The 14,539-nt window shown below is 50.6% G+C and overlaps 1 long non-coding RNA gene across 1 annotated transcript; it reads left to right on the top strand.

Moving 5' to 3' along the window:
• The first annotated feature begins 67 nt into the window (after nt 1–67).
• On the top strand, nt 68–2,780 carry LOC128818043 (uncharacterized). The gene is made up of 2 exons (XR_008440372.1): nt 68–662; nt 761–2,780. It is a non-coding gene; the product is annotated as an uncharacterized LOC128818043 (long non-coding RNA).
• The last annotated feature ends 11,759 nt before the right edge of the window (nt 2,781–14,539 follow it).

Here is a 14,539-nt window from a genome sequence, read left to right as displayed (position 1 = left end):
TTGAATTAAGAGGGGAACTAAAAATCCACCTGGCTGGAAGAAAGAAAGAAAGAAAGAAAGAAAGAAAGAAAGAAAGAAAGAAAAAAAAAAAAGGAAAAAAAAGCAGGAGGTGTTAGGCCCCAGTGGCAGGGGCTGGAGAACAGGGAGTGCAGCTTCAAAGTCTGCTTGGAAGGAGGCAAAAATGTGAATTTCAGAGGAAGGAAAGAGCCCCTGCGGAAAAAAATTCGGGGAGTTTGTCAGCATTCATCCACCATCCACTTGGAGAGAGGAAAGTGAGTGCACACTTATCATACTTCTTGGCAATAAAAGCAATAGTTTTCACTGAAATTCAGGGTAGATTTGGGTCTGCGCTGATGGCAACTGAAATCCTCTGGAGAACGGGAGCACGAGGTGGAATTCAAGGGAAGTTGCACTTTGGTTGAGCTCCCGGTCTGGAACTGCTCCGTGGCCAGCCCTGAGCGTCTCAGGCAGCCTCCACTTCCTCCTGCTGGCACCTAATCAGGATTTCCCAGGCCTGCCAAGGAGCTCTCCGCTGTCTGCTGAAGGAATCTGGAGCAAGGGACACCTTGAATTTGTCAAAAGACACCTGGGACTGTGTGGAGAGACCTCTGGGTGGGCATCGGAATTCTGGAGGATCAGGGATGAGCCAACAGAGACAGAAGGTAAGAGAGCCATGAGAGAAAGAGCTGCAGGAAATGGCATTAAAAAAAAAAAAAATGAAATCCACCTGGGTGGCTTTTAAAATTACCCCCTTTTGCAGGAGGGCTCTGTCCTGGAGAAGTTCTGCTCGCTGGAAAGGATCCACCTGTCCCTGGGTTGCATTTTAAAAACAAACGAGCAAACAAAACTGTGTTTTGAATTTGCAGTATGTGTTGCTGGTGGTTTCTTGAGCTTTGTATATTTGGACAATTATTTAGGGTTTTAGAACTTTAAGGATAAAAAAAAAACAATGAGCTTATAAAAAAGTAAAAAAACACCCCTGTGAAGTGATAGTGCTGTGCCTTTTTCAGTTCTTTATCAGCCTATATGCTTTTTTCTGAAGAAAGTAGACAATACCCCATTTATATCCCTGCTGTGGCCAAAGTCCCTTCAGAGCACACGGTCCCACCATGTGGGACTTGTTTAACTTTCTTAGTGCTTGAACAGCTCGTGTATATAGGACACTGAAAGTATCACAGCAATATTTCAGCATCAAACTGTTGATGTATCGACCATTTCAAGGGATGCTCCAGCTCCACCAGGAGCTGTGTCTCCAGAACTTTCCACTCATGAAACCCAAGTCGCAGGAGGGGGGTGGCTCAGGGAGCTGCAGGAAGCTGAGATCTCCAGTTTGGGGTTTGGCTCTGACCCTGAAGTGTCGTGGGCCAGGCCAGGCCAGTGGCCAGCTGGCCAGGCCAGCCCTTTCCTGAGCAAACGTTTAAGCACAATTGCAGCTTCATCAAAGCACAAAGAGCGAGAGAGGAGCTGTGCTGATCACACCAGAGTTTGCTGGAAGGTTTGGTCTTTGATACTGCAAATCCCAAGGGCGGAGGGAGGTGGAGAATCAGCGTTCACAGCAATAACACCACATGAAAACGTGGACTAGGAGGGGTTTGGCCACTGTGTGTGAGGGGGAGAAGGGTTCAGCAGGTGACAGAAGGCACCTGGTCCCTGTGTGTGCAGGAGAGACAGCTCCTGTGCTCTGGCCCAGTCCAAAGTGCTCAGCTTCTGCCTCTGCTGGCACAGGGATTCTCGAGGCAGCAGCAGAGTTGAAGGAACGGGGATCACGAGAGAAAGATGGCTCTGCTTTAAAGGGCTGAGAGAAAAGGTTTTTGTTGTGTGGTTTCCCTTCGGAAGGGAATCTGTCTGACACCGTGGAACACAGAGTGACACCTGAAGGGAAACAGCCTGACAAAAACTGCAGCAGAGCAGAGCAGGAGCGATGAGGAAACAGAGTGCTGTCCTTTCACTCCTCCTTCCCTGCCCCAGAGCAGAACCCACACGTTCTGGAATGTGAAATCTGTCCCAACACTCACAGTCTGGGCAGTGAAAGCTGCCTCCAGGACAGCCAGCACTCTGGAGACAGCCCCAGTGCTGCTGCAGGAGCTGGGTGGCTGCCAGAAGAATAACCACTTCCTTCCCCATCCAGCTCCAGGATCCTGCACGTTTCAGGACTCAAAAATAATTCCGTCCTGGAGTTCTGCAATTCATTTATCAGGATGTGCCAACCAGTGTGAGCTCCTTTGAGCTTCGCAGTGCTGGGCAGGGGGAAGCTGCAGTATTTTTTAATGTAGTTTAGACTGACTCTTTCCCCTCAGCCAAAAGCATATTGAACATTTCATGTCATTTCCTTTAAGCCAATTAGGACTAAAAGGCTTCTGAAGCCTTCTCATACAGAGAGGATCCATTGGGCACCACTTCCTTCTCCTTTGAAGTGGCTTTTTTGTTCCAATCTCTTCTGTTCTAACACTAGAGAACTGTGTACACTACTGTTAGAGTAATTATTAGCTTTATTATCTTGTACTACAGCCTCCTTTGAAGAGACTTTGGTGTGATGTATATGGGGTACAAATTTCATACGGAGAAAAGTGCAATATGTGTGTGTGTGGTATGTTCTTTAATGTATTTTTTTAAGGATTTAGAGGGTTTAGTCTCTGCTTTGGGATAAATGCACTAGTTTTGTGAGCTCCAGTTTGGCAAGTTCATCTGTAGTATTTACATGCAACTGATCTGCTGGACTCTGTAAAGCAGTTACAGTGTATTAATACACAATAAAGAATATGTGCATTTCATTTTTTAAATTTCTAGTGAGCTAAAGCAGCACCTGCCACTCTTGTCTTCATTAGGCTCAAGTCATTTTCTCTCTGAGGCACCAAAACAATTGATGTCTGCTGCAAACACTGGGTTTTCTAGACTGAGGTTTGCTCCCCATGGTTCTGACACGCTTGGGGTTGTTGGTACCACTGACTTTTGCCAAATACGAATTTGGAGAGACTGGGAAACTTGGTGCCACAGGATTGGCACAGCACTTTGCACTTTCATTAATGGAAGGCTCGTTTAAAATGAATTAAAATGAGATCAAAAACCAGTGGAAAGATCCTCAGCAGCTCTTGTTTTAACATCACCAGTGGCATTCCTGTGACATGGGGACAAAAAACCCCACAAACACCTCACAGGGTGAGTGGGGCTGCACACACAGGGACTGAGACTGAACTGGCCCCAAAAACAGGACTTGGGGACAGTAAAACCCCACAAACCTCTCAGAGGGTGAGTGGGGCTGCACACACAGGGGCTGACACTGAACTGGCCCCAAAAACAGGACATGGGGACAGGGAAAACACCACAAACCTGTCACAGGGTGAGTGGGACTGCACACACAGGAACTGACACTGAACTGGCCCCAAAAACAGGACTTGGGGACAAAAAAACCCACAAACCTCTCAGAGGGTGAGTGGGGCTGCACAGAAAGGGACTGAGAGTCACCTGTCCCCAAAAACAGGACATGGGGACAAAAAACACCACAAACACCTCACAGGGTGAGTGGGACTGCACACACAGGGACTGACACTGAACTGTCCCCAAAAACAGGAATTGGGGACAAAAAACCCCACAAACCTCTCCGAGGGTGAGTGGGGCTGCACACACAGGGGCTGACAGTCACCTGTCCCCAAAACCAGGACATGGGGACAGTAAAACACCACAAACGCTTCACAGGGTGAGTGGGGCTGCACACTGTCAGTCATCTGTCCCCACAGCTCCACAAATAGGACATGGGGACAGTAAAACCCCACAAACCTCTCAGAGGGTGAGTGGGGCTGCACAGACAGGGACTGACACTGAACTGGCCCCAAAACCAGGGCATGGGGACAGGGAAACACCACAGCTCCCCTCCCACCCTCCCAGTCCCTCACTGCTCGCAGGCAGAGAAGGTGACACAGAAGGTGACACGTTCAGGAGACCTCAGCTGGCCTGCAGGACCCTGCCTCCTTCCCTGCTGCCCCCAGGCTGAGCCATCCTCGTGGCAGGGGCACAGGAGAACGCCTCCCTGCCCCTGGCAGGGCTCAGAGCTGAAAATCCCTGCACTGGCAGCATTTCCCCCCGGGCCCGGGGCCAGCTGGGCTTTGCTGCGCCGTGCCCTGGCTGCCAGGGCTGGTGGCAGTCCCTGGCACAGGGATCAGCACGGGTCACAGCGCAGGGAACGGCCCTGGAAAATCCACAGGAGCTTTAAAACCATGTCTGAGCTCAGTGCACGCAGCCCTGCTGCTGAGCAGGCTTGGAAAATCCAAAAAGAGCCTTAAAATCGTGTCTGAATTCAGTGCAAACAGCTCTGCTGCTGAGCAGGCTTGGGAAATCCAAGGAAAGCCTTAAAACTGTGTCTCATATCAGTGTACACAGCTCTGCTGCTGAGCAGGCTTGGACATCCTAAAAGGAACCCTAAAACTGTGTCTGCCTCAGTGCACACAGCTCTGCTGGTCTGGAAAATCCAAAAAGAGCCTTAAAATTGTGCCTGAATTTAGTGCACACAGCTCTGCTGCTGACCTGGTCTGGAAAATCCAAAAAGAGCCTTAAAATCGTGCCTAAATTCAGTGTACACAGCTCTGCTGCTGAGCAGGCTTGGGAAATCCAAAAAGAGCCTTAAAATCGTGTCTGAATTCAGTGCACACAGCTCTGCTGCTGAGCTGGTCTGGAAAATCCAAAAAGAGCCTTAAAATCGTGCCTGAATTCAGTGCACACAGCTCTGCTGCTGAGCAGGCTTGGACATCCTAAAAGGAACCCTAAAACTGTGTCTGCCTCAGTGCACACAGCTCTGCTGGTCTGGAAAATCCAAAAAGAGCCTTAAAATTGTGCCTGATTTCAGTGCACACAGCTCTGCTGCTGAGCAGGCTTGGACAATCCTGAAATTGAGGGATATGTCAGACTGACTATAAAATTACAGCAGGAATGAATTCTCCTCTCCTCCCCTTCTCCCTCCACTGCTGGACAAAGTGCAAGACTGGAAAATGAGGCATAAATTCTGCAACCCTGCCCCTGATGGGAGCATGGCCAAGCAGGTCGCTGTGGGGAAAGAACTGCAAGTTCAGCCACCAGAGGGTTTTGCTGATTCAGGTGTTTTTCTGATGGGAATATTGCATTGGAGGGGAGGTCAGATGGCAGAGAGCTCATTTGAAATGTGATGAAAAGAAACTTTTAATTGGGTGACTCCCATAGGGCATCAGCTGTGGATTTGAGGCAAACCCTCAGAGGGATAAGAATCGGGAAATGAATGGAGAAATAAGGGAAATGTTTCTGCCCCCAGTGCTTTGAGGATTCTGTTGCTTGCACCTGGAGGTACAGAGAATAACTCAGTGCCACTGACTGAGGTTTGCAAGGCTAAAGGAATAGGCTCTGTGTGGGCTAAGCCTGATATTAATCTGATTTTGGACAGGTTATCCTGATTCTCAGTGGTTAAAAATTAGCAGAACAAAAAGTAAATTGTGGAAGAGCTTGGACACGCAGGCAAATGAAGAAATTTGAGGTTAATCTGAGTGTAAAACCACGAGATTGAGTGGAAACTGAAACCAAGGAAGAGCATCCTCTAATTTAAAAGAAATGGCCCGTGATGAAAAATCATACCTGGAGCTCCAGCAGCAGAGAATTCCATCCAGTGCTGATAATTTAATAACCACAGAAAATCTGTGCCTGCTGTTAGAAACCCCACAAATCTTACCAAGGACAAGAGTTAACCCTGGGGGTGAAATAAGCAGTGGGTGGGGGGTAAAGACTGAGAAACTGCAGCCTGACAGCCCCAAAAGGCACATCTGAACCCCACACTTCCCTCCCCCTGACCCCAGGATGACCATGGGGACACCCTAAGGAATTATCCCAGCACAGGCAATCCCAAAAGGAGCACACCCCCCACCATGGCAACATGCTCAGGAATGTGGGCACCAGGCTACAGGAGGTTTTATCCTCCTTTTATCTTATTTTAAAAGTTCTTTCTGCCGATTTTCCCAGGGTTTCCAATCCACCATCCCTCCCAGGAAAGCTCCGTTTTCCCCAGAGCTGTCACTCAGTGTTTCCTGAGTTTCCATTTTCAGGAGAGAGCTCTCTGCACAAAAAGCTCCCTGAACGTGGTGATTTCCTGCCAGGGAAATGCCATCGTGTGGTTTTATGTAACAGCCCCTGCTGGGGTGACTTATCAGCAAATAAAGGCGGCGGCGCTTTGATAAGGATCCGTGTGGGGTTGGTTTGCAGAGCAGCAGCAGAGCCACTCACACACAGGGAGCTAATGGAAGGTTTGTTCCCAAAATACCCCCAAATGGACATTCCCGGAGCTGAGAGCGCCCTGCCAAGCCCAGGCACATTTTGGGAGCTCAGAACTCCCTGCTGGAGAGCAGAGCTGGGAGGGAGCAGCGCTGACGTCAATGGGGGAAATTATCCCAGGGGCTGAATCACCTGGGTCTGCTTCCCCCGGGAGGCACCGGGGGCTGTTTCCATGGAAAACGCTTCATCAGAGCAAGGCAGCGTTCCCCAGGACCACCAGCCCCCAGCAAAATGGTACAGAATGTATATTGCTACAGAAATAAATACCTTGAGCTTCTCTGTCTCTTGGAAAGCTCAGCTCAGGTGCTGTCATACACAGATTACACAGAGCAAAAACATCATTTTCCTGTTCCTTCCCCTATTCCAGGGCAGGCTGTTCTGTTCAAAATTAACAATTTACATCTTGGTCACTTACAGAAGCTCCTGGTCTGGGGAAGCAGGAGCTTCAACTTCACCAAAAAAGCTCCTTTTCATGGCAAAGAACCCTGCAGGAGCTGAGTCCTGTCCTTCAGCAAACCAGAACACCCAGGCTGGTGTCCAGCAGCACCCAGAAAAGGCAGGTGAGGATCTCTAAATACCTACAAAGGTACAGTCCTCCGCTCAGAAAAATTCCCGAGGCTGGAAAATGAGAGCCCAGCATCCCCCAGCCACCAGTTCCCAGCTTCCCCGTCAAACTGGGCGTGCTGCTCTCCGAGCGGGGGTATTTAGTCTGAATCCAGTGGCAGAGCTCAGGAATTCCCTTTCCCCCGGACTCCCAGCCCTGTGCGGGGCGAAGAGAGGAACAAACCCGCAGAAAAAGTGGCTTTAACTCGCCCTTCCCTGCGAGCCAAAGCGGGAGAACATCATCATTAACGCAGCAAATTAACAGCCGAGCCTCGTTAGCCCTGCTGGCGTCACCGCCGCTGCACGGAGGGGCTGCTGGAGGGATAATTAATTATTCCCACTAATCAGGGCCTGCCAGCGGGAGCTGGGGCCCGGGCAGGGCAGGGCTGCGGCTCCCCGTTCCCAGCGGCGTTTCCTTGGAGGCGTTGCCATGCCAACACATCTGTCCCGGCCATCCCAAGTTTCAGGTAATTCAGCTCAGAAAGGTTCTGAAGGGCTTTAACCCTTCCCCTTCCCCTCGGCTTTGGTCACAGAACTCTCACAGGTGCTGGTGGAAAAGGAAACTGGTGCCCACTTTCCCCTGCTGAGGGATCCACCCAAAAAACCACCACAAAACACACACAAAACCCTGAAAATCCAGCAGCTCTGGTCCAGCGGGAATTGCCTAAAGGCTGAGTTACAAACCAGCCACTGAGAGGGGCATGGCCTGCTCTAAACCCCACAAAAAGGGGCCCCAGACCTCACTCCCCCATTGCCCCCCAGCACAATTCCCCATTTCCAGCCCCAAATCACCCTTGGCCAGCAGACACAGATCCCAGCTGTGCCAAGCTCCCGTTAAAAATCAGCGAAACCTTGACCTCCTTCTGGGACCACGTGCCTTCAGCCCTTACCCCTCACCTCTGGCTCCAAAGACACTCCTGGCCCCCAAACACTTCACCTTTCCTTAATGTCTATTTGAAATTAATCACATTTTTGGAGAGAGGCCAGAGCTTTCTGAAGATCAGCTGTTTCCCGGTTCTTTGACCAAATTTATCCCAAATATTGACAATTATGAGAACAACTGGTGCATTTCATATTCCACAGGGCAGGATGGAAAAGCAAATACTCTGAGTGCCCTTCACTTCATTTCAGCAGTTCAAACAACAGGAATTTTGGGGGAAGGCTTTCCAAAATCCCCGTCAGGAAAGTCACTCTGCTCCCCGAGCTCCAAGAAGCCCCAAGAATTCCATCCTGACCTGCACGGGTGGCACGATTTAATCAAGATCAACACACAGAGCACCAGCAGGAAAAACAAGGGTTCAGAAGCAGCTCATCCCTGTCTCACCCTGACTCAGAACTGGAGGCTGGGTCAGAAGAGCAAAGTGGAAGCAAAACCCCGGCATTTCTGGTTTATTTTGAACACGCTGCCTGGAACCCTGGCACGACACAGCCACATTTTTCCCTTTCCCTGAGGGATTCATCCCAGAATACCAACCTTTAAAAGGATTGATTTTTTTTTTTTTCTATCAACAGTTCTTAGAAGCCACAATGGCAGTTTTAATTGGGTTTTTTTTTATTTTTTTTTCTCCAAAAGAATTAATTGTAAACTGCCTAAAAATAAGCCTGGAGAGACAGAGAAAGGAAGGCAACCTCAGCTCCTGGGAGCTCTGCATTGTTCACTGGGGGATGGTGGAAACCTTTCCAGACCCAGAGACCTCCCGAAGAGGCTCAGAAAGAGTCAGAAATAAAAGCAAAAAAAAAAAAAAAAAAAAAAGGGGAACAGCCACACATTTCAGCTCATAACCAAAAGGAGCCGTGATTAGGAGCAACCCTCCCCTCTGAAATCAAGGTGGCAATCCAAACTCAACCCCACCTCCACGGCAGCTGCAAACTCAGCCCTGCCTGCATCCAGCTCAGCCTCGGGGTGTGCTCAGAGCCCTCAGGTGCTGCCAGCTGGGGTAACTGGAGCTGTTTGTCCCCAGCAGGCACGGGCAGGGGCTGTTTGTCCCCCTGCCCACCCGCACACGGGCTGGCTCCTCCACGTGCAGTGTGCAAGGTGTGCTTTGGCATGGCCCAAGCACAAGGGAGAGCGCTGGGAAGAGAGAAGGTGGCACATTAAAAAAAAAAAAAAAAAGCTCTTTTTTATCACCGCCTGTCCCCAGGCTTTGGGGACAGTGCCTCAGAGTGATGCCTGGTGCAGAAAATAGAAAATAATCCAGATGTTTCCCTGCCAGGCACTAAAGGCCTTCCCAAACCCACGGGGGATCTGGGGCAGGGTGGGTTTCGCAGAACACACGGTGGTTTCTTGGGGTGAAGGCAGCGTGTGAGGGCTTATTCTGGGCTGTAATGGCCAAAACATTTCCTAAGAGCAGAGGCAGCTGCAGCAGCCGGGGTGTGAGCCAGGAGCAGCTGCTGAGTTTGGTGCCAGGGGTGCCCCTCTCCCCTCGGTTTTGGGCACAAGGCAGGCGAGGCCAAAGCTTTGCTGGAGGGATTTGCTGTGTCAGGGGTGATTCTGGAAACAGCAGGGTACAAATCCTCCATGAAGTGTGTGGGTTTTTGTTTTTTTTTTTCTCTTAAAACAAGATGTAGAAGTCCCTGTTTTATAATTAAAAAAAAAAAAAAAATCCAAACCCTTCATGCGAGTGGGGTTAAAACCCAGATTTTTCTCACCAGGGTGTGAGGACAAGGCTCTGTTCAAGCTCCATTCTGCCCTGTTTTGGGGCATTCTTTTTGGGAAGACACCGAGTGTCCCTACAGAAGGGAAGCACCATGAAATCCTGGCCCTCCCAGCAAGGTAAGAGCTCCAGCTGCTCAGATCCCAGGGTTTTATGCTGCAATTAAAGAGAGGAGCTGCTCCCTCCCCAGGAAGATCAGTCAAGTCCTACAGAATTACAGAGCAGCCTTTGACATCTGTCATTAAATATGAATAAATATTGTAATAGAGCTTTTAATTATAGCATCCATACCTGCTTCAATCCACTGTTATTTATATCTGCTCGTAATTGCTCATTAATCACACACCAAGTCAAGCTGGAAGCGCCTGAAAAATTCCACTCAAGCTTTGAAAATGAGCAGGGGTTAAAGGGATGGAAGCAACCAAGAGTTTGCCTTCAGGAAAGCTGGACCACCCTGACAGGGAAGGATTTCTCCCAGTATCCAACCAAAACTTCCCCTCTTTCAGTCAGAAAGGTGCTCATCATGTTATTCCAACTCAGTCCAATCTGGGCTTTAACCTGAGAGGTTCAGGGAAACAAAACCTATTCCTGTTCCCACTGGAAAGGCCAAACAACAACCTGGCTTTGGGGCTTTATTCCTCTTCCTGCCCTGCAAAGGTTTAAATAGTGACTGAAAAGTTTCCACGGTCTCCCACACAGATTCCAGGATTTATCCTCCCCACCCTTCCTTCTGACTGCACCAGCCAGGGCTAAGAAATTGTGGAACTGGGGTTTTGAATAAATCCCTCAAAATAGCTGAAAGTGCAAAAGGGCAGAGCAGAAACCAACCAGACCAAAACTGATGAATTGACCAAATAATTCCCAACAGGAGAGATGAACCCAGCCGGTGCCAACAGGTAAAATAAACACCTTTTTAACCAATGATTTCTCCTTTCTGGGGCAGAACTAAACGAAGATAAACTGGTGCAAATCACCTCCAAAACCAATGTGGAGCCCTCCTGCACACAAGAACTTTAAATCTTCCTCCTCCAGAGGTTATAAATGCAGGAGAGACAGGCTTGGAACCAGGCTCACCCAGTGAGGAGCTCCACAGCACAAGGGACCATCAGGGAGTTTTTTTTTTTTTTGGCTTCAGCTCTGAGGGCACAGAGATGGATTTCACTTGGCCAAGCTGCAGAAAGCAATTAAGAACCAGGCTGCCTTCCCCTACCAGTGGAGGAGAAAAGTTTCCTGCTGGAGCCAAGCAACTTTAACAAATCCAACAGTTTGCCAGGGAAGATCTTTGCCAGGGAGGATCTTGAAGCCTCCTGTCAGAGAAGCAGAAAGGCAACGCTGAGCTGAAAGGCAGGGCAGCAAATGTCATTCCTCTCTGGAAAAAAAAAATTCTTGGGGATCGTAGGAATTGCAGAAATAGGGAAATTAAATGTTTCAGTAATTGAAAATGAAGAGACACTTGCAGTGACAAAGTTCCAGGTAATTTTGCACACAAGTGGTGCACATACCAAAAATCCTCTTGGACAGGGCTCTGGCAAAGTTTGTTTATCAGGACTCCTAAAAAACTGCTGGAGACCATCCTTGTTACCTTCCCTCCTGGATTTTTGTGGAAGCAGGATTTCACCTTGGGGTTGAATAAATGATCCTGTGGCTTCCTCTCAAGATTTCAGCTTGGGGTTGAATAAATGATCCCGTGGCTTCCCCTTCCAGAACTCCAGCCTTCCTTGAGGCAGCTGGGCTGGAACACACCCCGCTCTCAGAGGAGAGGATGCCAACATGACCTGGCAGTCCCTGGAAGGCTCCCCCAGCCCTGTCTTTAGGAACACCCACGTGCCACTGCGGCACAAACAAAAGCTGCCAGTGTGGGAGACGCTGGGGCAAGGTTCCAGCGAGGCAGGAGGAACAAACACCAAAACCAAGAGAGCAGCAGCATTTTAACAGCTTGCCTGGGAGAGTAAATATTGACTGGTTAAGGGGGAAAAGCCAGCTCATCCTCCTTTTTGGTGGCACAGAGGAGGAGCCCTCCCAAGCCACAAGAACACAAAACACAAGGAAATCCCTCAGCAAATATTTCTGGCAGGTGGTTCTGGATGATTGAGCTGCACAATGGCTCTGTTCACGGGCAGGAGAATCCCAGAGGATGCCTGCAGTCCCCAGAGAGGAGCTAAAAACCTCCAGGGAATTCCCATGGCAGGGAAATGGGTTCTCCACAGGCCTGGAGCCAGAATGGAGCACCAGGAACACAGAGTGCTCCAGCAGAGCAGGAAACCAAGCCCAGCTCCTCCTGGGGAGATGCTGGACCCTCCCTGCCCTCTTTTCTCAAGGAGTCCTCTCCAGAGGCTGCAGGAATCAGCTTTTGCCTGCACCAGCTTCCCTCGGCTGAATTTGCTGTCCAAGCACCATCAGCACTTCAGTCAGCTGAGCACAACTGGCCAGAGCTATTCAGGGCGTGAAGAGCCGAGCACAAAAACACATCAACAGTTTCCATCACCCCTCTGGGAGGTGCAGAGTCCACAGAAACACGTCTGTGAACTCACCAGCAAAAATAGTAGATCATGGAATGGAAGGGACCCAGAGGGGTTGTGGAGTCCAGCTGCTGGCCCTGCACAGACACCCCAAAATCCCACCCTGTGCGTCCCTGAGAGCAGTGTCCAAATGCTCCTGGAGCTCTGGCAGCCTGGGGAATGTGACCATTCCCTGCGACCAGCACCCTCTGGGGGAGGAACATTGTCCTGATACCCAACTTAAACCTCCCCTGGCACAGCTCCAGGTCACACAGAGCTGCAGAAAATGCCCCGATTCACCCCCCTTGCCATGCACAGCCCTTTCCTGGTGTAACAGGAGGGCCCTGCGTGGGGACTGCCAGACAGCTGAGGGGAAAAGCAGATTTTGGGGGTGGAACACAGCTCTGGATCATCTGACAGCTGAGAGCTGCTGTTCCTGTAAATCATTCATGCACCAGAGGCACGTCAGACCCCAGGTGACGTTTCAGAGGCAGCCCCGTTAACCCTGACACTGTTGGTGAGCTCCCTCAAGTCTTCTCTTTCCCTTTTGTTTAAACATTTAAAATACCTTCCTGCCTGAAAACCGTTTACACGCTGCAGCCAAAATCCCAGCGAGTTTTTATTATGGAAAAAAGGAAAATAAAAAGGTCCCGTGGTTTGTTCTGCCTTGTTCTCCTGAGTTTCACAAAATGGACAAGTCAGACCACCCATTTCTCTCATAAATTGCTGTTCCCTCTCACCTATTTGGGCCCAAAAAAGTGAGTAAGGATTGCACCTGATCCTTCTCAATTGCACCTTCTCCAGGGCTGTCACTGCTGGCAAGGACAGGCACAGCCCTGGATTTCCAAGCAGCTCCCACAAGTTTTTTCTTTTGGACTGCCAGGGATTTAAAATGTTTGTTAGCAAACTCTGCGAGACAGAGCCCAACTGAGAGGAAGCAATTAATCATGAGTTTTCCATGCAGAATGGATTCTCTGTCAATAAGTTTCAGCTCTCTGGAGGAAATGAGATCCACAAATAATCCCAGTTAGGCAGGGATTGTCCATCGCAGCCCAGGGACATAAAGGGAGGGAGCTTCCCCCTCTCCAGCCAAGGAAACCACCAGGAACACCTGAAAAATGCCTTGAACACCTGCAAAACCACCTGGAACACCTGAAACTGAATCCCCAGGGCTGTCACAGCAACAGGGACAGGTCACTGCGGCTGCAGGAGGGAGAAAAGCCAGCAGCACGTCCTTCAGGGCAGCGCAGAGGCGGCTGCACCTTCCATCCTGAAATCCCAAATTTTCCCTGCGGCAAAAGCCCCAGCTCCTCACCCTGTGCCCAGGGCTCTCATCCCTCAAGCCCCGGCTCGTCCCGGTTCTCTGGAGCACGGAGCCCTCTCCCGGGAGCCCGAGGAAGAGCTGGAGCAGCTTTTCCCGGCCAGGAGTGGGGTTAAACCCGGCGAGGTCCCCACCAGGGACCCTCAGGGTGAAAAGGAGGGACAGGGACCAAAAAGCTCAGCCAGCACCGACCACAGCCTGCAGGGGAGGCTGGGCAGGGAGCACGGAGAGCTGGAGGATCACAGAAACAGCTGGGATTTGCCACCCTGCTGCCACTGGGGTGGATGGCTCACCCCCACAGCTGGAATTTGGGGGGCTGGAAGGATGAGCTCAGCTGGGGAGAAGCTCCAGCAGCAGGGCAGGCAGGTTCTGGCCAAGCAGAAATCCCTTTTCCTTGCCAGCTTTGGAGAGGCAGAGAGAAAATCATGGGTATTTATAAGCAAACCTGTCTCTAAGGCAGCAGTTTCCAGAGTCTAATAATAGGGTTTGGGCTCGGTTGTGGTGTGATTCAGCCAGAGCTGCACAGAGCTGCTGGAGAGCTCCTGTCCCGAGAGCAGATTCCCGGGAGCTGGGGAGGGAAGGAGCCAAGCAGCCTGGGAATTGCACTCCTTCCTTTGACCCTTGGGATTCTCACACCTGAGCACCAGGAGCCCCCTGGGACCTGGGAGAGGCAGGGAAGGGCTGCACCTGCTGCAGAGGATGCCAGGGATGTGGAAAAGCCACCTGTCCCCAAAATCAAGGTGAAACCACAACTGTGCCGTGCCTTGACCACCGGGCAGGTCTCAACCCGGAGCTGGCAGTGTGAATCCACCACCAAGCCCACATCCAGAGGCCCTGGGGCTGTTTCTTGCTGACTCAAAAGTGTTGGAGCTTTCCCCAGGCAGCTCCCAGGGGAGGATGAAAAACAGGAAAGGTCAAAACAGCCTCGAGTTTGTGCAAGGGAGAGAACAGGGCTGGGCTGGGCAGCACCTGGACAGGCTGTTCTGAGGCTGGATGATTTCAGGGAGCAGCTCCCCACCCTGCTCCTCGCTCAGAGCCTTTCCAGCCAGCTCATTTCAACACAGAATTCCTCTGCACTCCCTCCAGGCTGGACAAGGGTTACACCAGCACCACAAGGACTGTGAGACACCAGAGGAGCCCAGAGCAGCTGGGTGGGACACAGAGAAGCTTCAACCTTTCTG

This window comes from Vidua macroura, chromosome 22, assembly GCF_024509145.1.
Source record: "Vidua macroura isolate BioBank_ID:100142 chromosome 22, ASM2450914v1, whole genome shotgun sequence".
In the NCBI taxonomy this organism is placed as follows: domain Eukaryota; kingdom Metazoa; phylum Chordata; class Aves; order Passeriformes; family Viduidae; genus Vidua; species Vidua macroura.
The sequence above is the reverse complement of the archived record's forward strand: the minus strand, read 5'-3'. Positions and strand labels throughout refer to the sequence as shown.